This window comes from Zea mays, chromosome 5, assembly GCF_902167145.1.
Source record: "Zea mays cultivar B73 chromosome 5, Zm-B73-REFERENCE-NAM-5.0, whole genome shotgun sequence".
NCBI classification, from domain to species: Eukaryota; Viridiplantae; Streptophyta; class Magnoliopsida; order Poales; family Poaceae; genus Zea; species Zea mays.
Genome location: NC_050100.1, coordinates 215,204,678 through 215,211,299, shown reverse-complemented (window position 1 = coordinate 215,211,299; position 6,622 = coordinate 215,204,678). Strand labels below are relative to the sequence as shown.

At 42.9% G+C, this 6,622-nt stretch overlaps 2 long non-coding RNA genes across 2 annotated transcripts; one reads left to right on the top strand and one right to left on the bottom strand.

Annotated features, from left to right (window-relative positions):
• The first annotated feature begins 284 nt into the window (after positions 1 to 284).
• Positions 285 to 5,715, top strand: LOC118472104 (uncharacterized). Its single transcript, XR_004849706.1, has 2 exons — positions 285 to 1,865; positions 2,167 to 5,715. It is a non-coding gene; the product is annotated as an uncharacterized lncRNA (long non-coding RNA).
• Positions 5,349 to 6,240, bottom strand: LOC118472105 (uncharacterized). Its single transcript, XR_004849707.1, has 2 exons — positions 5,818 to 6,240; positions 5,349 to 5,584 (listed from the first exon to the last, which is right to left on the bottom strand). It is a non-coding gene; the product is annotated as an uncharacterized lncRNA (long non-coding RNA).
• Between the last annotated feature and the right edge of the window lie 382 nt (positions 6,241 to 6,622).

The following is a 6,622-nucleotide window of genomic DNA, read 5'->3' as shown; positions in this document are numbered from 1 at the left end:
CCTAAAAATGTCATATGGGTTCAGGTTTTGCGGTCTCAATTTTATTGCGAGGCCGAAATTGGATCTAACTAGATCTGAGCATGGGTCGTCCGATTTGACCAACTCGATCCAATCCGTCTGAAAAAACTCGATTCGATCAATGTAACAGGCATACAAGTCATAGTTTTTTATTTAAAATAATTTATGTGTCATGTATGGGTCATGAATTTTTGACACAATACCTAATCCAACAAAAAAACTGACTCAAAACCCAAAAAAATTCCGACCTAACAAAAAAACCGACTGAGCAGAGTCAGACATGAGCCGTGTCTAAAGACTAACGACCCGACCTTGATCTGAACCAAAGCAATCCAATCCAACGTTTGAACAAGCCTAGATCCAACGCTGAGAATTGGTCTTGGTTCTACTACGCCCTCATCACAGGCCCGAAACAGATACCGAGAACTAGAAGACTCAATTTTCTGCGCGGCAGGCACGGCAGCAACAAAGGCTCCAGAGTCCAGACAACTGCTCTGCTTCACGACCACGAGATTGTGGTTTCGGTACCAGATTACCAGCAACTCCGTGAGGCAATGCCAATGCGGCGGCCGGCGTGAATACCTCAACCTTGAAGGAGGATACAGTGTCGATGGCCTGGGCGTGCGCACCACCCGTTCGGCAAAATGTCCCCGAGAGGCCGATAAACCTCGCATTTACGCGGCAAGTAAAGCAAGTTTCATTGAGTTATTATTACTGTCATAGTGCCATACGAGAGTTTGATCCATAACAGCTGCTCCCATATTATGAAACCATGGTAGAGGAGAGAACTGGTGGGTGGTGGACTGGTCACTGGTCTACTTCGTTGGGCACAACTTCAGTGCATAGAACTGTGGACAAAACTGAAGCTAAGTTAGACTTGCAGTCTTACAGAGTTACACATGAAACATCAAGATCGCAACTGCTCCTACATGGCTACATTGCACAAAAGGTACTAACACAAATGCATCCTAATAACTCTGCTAGCTTCGATGTTAACAGAACGAAATTCTAATACTCCATGATAACAGCAATGCTAGCAGATGGTGGTAGAAGCTCCAATAAGTGAAAATTAGGTACACTGTCTGCTGCACTATAAAGCAAAGCCTACATTAGTACAGAATTCAAACTAAGTATAGTACTTGGTCGACTTGTAATTTGTTGAGACCTCGGTTGTGCAAGGGAGAGAGTCCCAAGGCAAGGTCATCCTCCAGTCATCTGGCAGTGCCCCTTGCAGGTTGAACGGGAAGTTGATTGACCGGGGAGCACCGGTGACACTGTTGCCAATGTCAAGCAAATCAGCCGTGCATCTGTTGGCCATGCTGCTGTTGCTGGGGTGGTGTGGTTGACCAAACTCAATGTTTGTGGGGATCCTATCTAGGTTCTGGAGTGTAGTGGGTGATGCATTGAGGACCATTGATGCAATGTCCATCCCAGCTGGAAGATCATGTGGGATTGCTGAGAGGATACTCATGGCGTGATGTTCTGCTCCAGATGAGGGGAGCATTAGGGACGCAGCCGGCCTGCTGCTGCTGTCAATGATGCTCAGAGGGTTGCGGCAAGAGGAAACTATTGAAGGCATGTAACTACTACCAGTGAACTGGATGGAGGAGATGATGTCTGTCATCGTAGAGGATGTGTTCTCTGAGCTGTGATAACTTCTCTGTGTAGCCTGTGAGGATAGGCGAATGTAGTTTTCATTTGTGCTGGATAGAGGAGGAGATACCCAGGAATGTGAGAGAGCTCTCTGTGCTGTTGAATTGGTTTTCTTGAAAATCCTGCAGATCGCCCAGGAATCCTGTTCATACAAAAGAAATTAAGTAGAGCTGGTTAGTGGTTTTCTATACAAGGTAATTTATATCTTCTATTTTGGCAACATACGCATGCAAAAGGTACAAATAAACTGCAATGATTGTCCTAAATCGTGCTATGTTTTAACCATGTCTAATGCTATTGACACTGCTTGGTGAAAGTTATCTCGATGATTTTTTTGCTGTACATGTAGAATCCATTGATTTTAAGACTGATTTAGAGGGGCATACCCCACAATGAGCTACACCACTAGCTTTCTATTAAGTAAATAATTGGCTACTGTTTCTTTCTCAAATATGCATGCAAATTTCTTACATTTGGTGGAATGGTCTTCTCCAGTGGCTTCTTCTGCAGCAGTGTTGGGTCAGTGAGTGATGGCAACCTGAATTCATGCATCATCCAGTCGGTTTTGACACCTTTGGCTGCTCTACCTTTGTAGAAGACAAGAGATTTCTTCAAGCCTATGCACTTGCTCCCATCAGAAGAGTAGATTGGCCTGTCAGTTCCAGTAGCCTTCCAGAAGCCTGCTCCAGTTACCCTGTTTGGTCTTGTGCTGTTCCGATACTTCCTATCCCTTGGACAGTAGAAATACCATTCCTTCTCTCCAGTACTCGCCAGTTCTTTATGGAGATAAAAGAGACAGAATATTTTGTAAGTAACTGTATGTAAGATTCATGCTGTCTTTACTAGTTACGATCAAAGATCCCAAATTTAGGGTTCAATATTGAAGCCAAGGTGTTTAACTGATAAGATGCATTACACATTCATGTGTGCAAATATAATCTATGTCCAACCTACATGCACTCAAACTTTGATAGCCGAAGCCTGAATCAGCTATACAACACAACAGCATACAATTGAAAGCATAAGCTCAGCAAGAACTTACAGGTTCGTATAGGCTCAGAGCTGGTTATGTGATCACATAAAATTTCGTTAACACCGAGACAAAACATTATAAATACATTAGGACAGCAAGCTTATATTATGTTGGTTTGTGCATACCTTACTATTCATGTTAATGATATTTAACTCTATGACCAGTTTTACCTGTTGTATAATGCTCAGTATTGCAAGTAGACAAAACCTTATAGATACAGACGAGCATGCATGTAAAAGTTTTTGAAGATTTACTAAGATTCATAGTATCAAAACATGTCCCACGTTACTTGTACAGAAAAGGAGCATCATGTAGCGAACTAAGCTTATCTTAAAACAAACAATTTTCTTTATTAGCTCTTTACAGATTTGTGCAGAGAAATAGAATATAGTTAACAAGGGGAAGAGGTGCACAGAAGCTTACTTGGGAGATCCCATGGATCATATTTGTAGATGTCTAGCTGCCTGATGAGCTCAATGGGGAGAGACTTCTGCTGGATTTTTCTTTTAAGGTAAAACCTGACAAGCTCTTCATCTGTTGGATGAAACCTGAATCCAGGTAACATAACTTCATCTTGCTTCTCTATGTCATCACTTCTGATGGCATCCATATGTTTACACAGTACAACAAACTACTGGTTAGATGCTGTATATCTCAAGCAGTGCTCACCTGCTTCTAGTTACAAGAAGTTACCAGCTACAAAACCTAACGGTTAATCTGTATGGTCAAACTTCACTCGGTAGGAAGTAGCTAAAAGATTCTGGTTTCTGCTGATTACTGGAGCTAAAACGAACCCTTTCTTCCACTCAGTGTGGGACTACCATATATTTCTTTGGGGCCAAACAAGGTGGGTCACTAAGCACTGGCTCTGCTCTTATCAAAGACTAACTAAATTTGGAGAAAAGCTAGCACAAAATCTCAGAGAAGGAAGAAGCAGCTTTAAGTTGCAGACTCGTAGTCTTAGCTCTCTTGGTTGGTTACTTTGTAGGGTTTCCCTTCCTACCATTTGGCTAACGTTTTGCACCCTTGTGTGCACTAAACTGCAGATACTTATAGAAGTTTTAAAAGTGTCACCTATTGTAACTCACGTAGGGTCCCATTGTGCGAATCTCAATGCGGTATGTATCTGCAGCACGCTTGGGATTAACAATCTTGTGATCTGATATTCACCTAATTAATAAACTAACTCGATGTCAAGTACTTTGCATCTAATGTATGTCTTGTTTCTATAGTTAAGCCTCCTCACAGAATAATCTAGCTCTCTAGATAGCTACCTTAGGAATTTTTAATTGTGTTCCCTTGAATTTTCTAAAGGTGAACTATATAAGTACAATTCCCAAGACACTAGGAGACTTGAAAATTCCAACTAAGTGCAGTACTCTATTGGAATAACGAGAGTCTAATTCCTTTTCACAGTACATATATCTTACAGCGGTATGTGCACATATACCTTTGATTCTCCCATGATCCCAAAATCCTTTTTGGACAGACTTCCCTCTTCATTGGTACCCTTTTTTCTCACCTGTATATGTGAATTTGAAGGAGGGTTTAGCGAACACAAAAAAAAGCACTGTAAAACCTTCGAGAGAAAAGTATACATGTTCCTTACTCATCATTGATCTCCTGAGTTGATTGAAATTAAAAAAATAGAGAAAAGGTTTTTTTATTATATAGCAGATCTCTGTAATTTGTAACATGGTATAAGATATAGTTTTCCAAAGAAGAAAGGCCTCTTTTAAAAATCTTGGTCTGAATTTCTTGAATCGGATATGGGGGGAAATTTCATGCCATGAAACTGCTTGTGCCAAAGCTTATGCATGCCACCCAGTTATATGGAGTGCACCTATCGAAATGGAATTTAGCTAAGCTGAGGGAAGTGCCTGTTTTCACATCGCTGAGTCGGAGCTGAAATCCTGAGTCATGTCGAGCAAAAATTCTTTATCATTCGTTCATGGAGCGATGCTGTTGTCCCTGGCTTTTGTAAGGTTGTGATTAGTCAAACTAGTATGAAATCTAGCATCAATCCTCACTAGTTATTTAACTCCGTAGATAGTGTCATGCTCGCTGATGGTATGGTATTACAGACAAAGGGTCTGTATGTACCGTATGCGTTATAACTAGGGGCGGTAATGAATCGCAATCCAAATTATAAAAAGTTAGGTTTTTTAATAAATTTTAGTTTAAAAAATAAATAGGACTAGAGTCTGATCCTTAGATTTTATAGTGTAAAATTTAGAGCTCATTACCACCTCTAGTTATAACTTGAGATGATGTTGTTCTCTAGATTTTTTTTTTTTTACGGAGGCCCATCTCTGGATTTTCTCTCTATCCTTGGTGCCAACGTGTGGTTATAATTATCTACCTTTGTCGATTGGCGATAATGTTTTGTATCCATTTGGTTGTCGGTACTCAGAAATTTCTGTGATTGCCTATCCTTGAGGGAGAGTCTGGGATACACACCTTCTTGACTACAGACAGCCAGTACTTATGCTTCAAACAAGGATTATTTGGCTTGACAACCTTTACATGGTTTTGATTCAAGTATTGTCTAGTGAACAAGTAGCCACAAAAAAATTGTCTCCTGAAGACTTTTTTCTTCTTCTTCTTCCTGACATGAGATTAAGTTTACACGCTTGGTATGTGCAGTGGTGGACCACGGTGCCAGAGGCGAAGCAGGCGGACAAGTTACCAAGAAACCGTGTGAGAAAACCCAAGGTATAGGTCACTGATCACCAGGCAGGTCACCATCGTAGTCACATATGGCACCATTCTTTAACCGAAGCTTTTCAGACTGGTCCGGCCATTCGTGCATCCGGTGCTGCACAGCACTGCTGCGTCGGTGTCGTCAACAGAGCCTCCACGGACATTGATGCGAGAAACCTGCGTGGATCCAAGTGCTGCCTTCTCATTCCTCCCTTGCAGCCAAGCCAGAAATATATAAAAAAAAATATATAAGGGAAGAAAGATACTGTAACATGCAACCCAAAATCCCATGGGCCATGTTTTCCAAACCCTGTCCTCCGAGCACCCAACAGTGCAAGAATCTTAGGGTTAATGAAAGGAGAGGTCCCTGCTGGTAGGGGTTTGTGGAGGGGAGGGTTCTAGGGTCAAACCTCAGAGCACGTAGGCTAGTGGTCGGTTTGCCGCTCGTGCGGCTTCTGCTGGATCGTGTGGGTCAGACGTACCCTTCCGCTTCAAGTTTCCTTCTCCTCTTCTCGTGCGTCGGCATGCGCGGCACCTCGCATTCCCTCCCTCCTCTGCAGCCGCGGTAAAATACAGCTTGTTAATTAGTACTAGCTTCCAGGATCCCATGTTTCCAGGGTCCAGACTCCCAATTTAATCCCCTTGTACTCCCGCCGCGGCTAATCGATGTGCTCACGCGTGTTTGTTCGTGCAAACACGCTGCTACCGGCCTGGCGCGTCGGCATTGCGCCCGTGCACGTGTGGCATGGGACAGTGCTCCTAGGTCCCAATAAACTTGGCGTCTCATCAGGCAGAGAGAGGCTCAGCAGCAGCAGCGATCCTTCCTTCCAGGGTACTGAGGGTAGGGTAGCAGTGTTCAAACCTGCTACTGCAGCTGCAGTATTAGGCGCGTATTTTTTTTTTTTTGAAAGAGTGGCGGAGTAGCACTGCAGACTGCACTTACTGGAAACCGGAGCATGTGTGCTCTCTTTTCTCCCCACTCCATTTTAATTTTGTCTCTTGTTTCCATAGGCCTGTTGTCTGTTGACTCTACGTTCCAAGGGTTAATTAAGCCAGAGTTAGCAAGTACTAATACTACTACTACTACGTAACAAGTACATGTAAAAGCCAAACCAAACCAAGCCACACGCGACGCTCTCCGATTCCCAGACCGGGGAAGGGAAAACCAACGAAGACGACGAGTAGAGTAGTCCGCACTCCACACTTGTTATACCA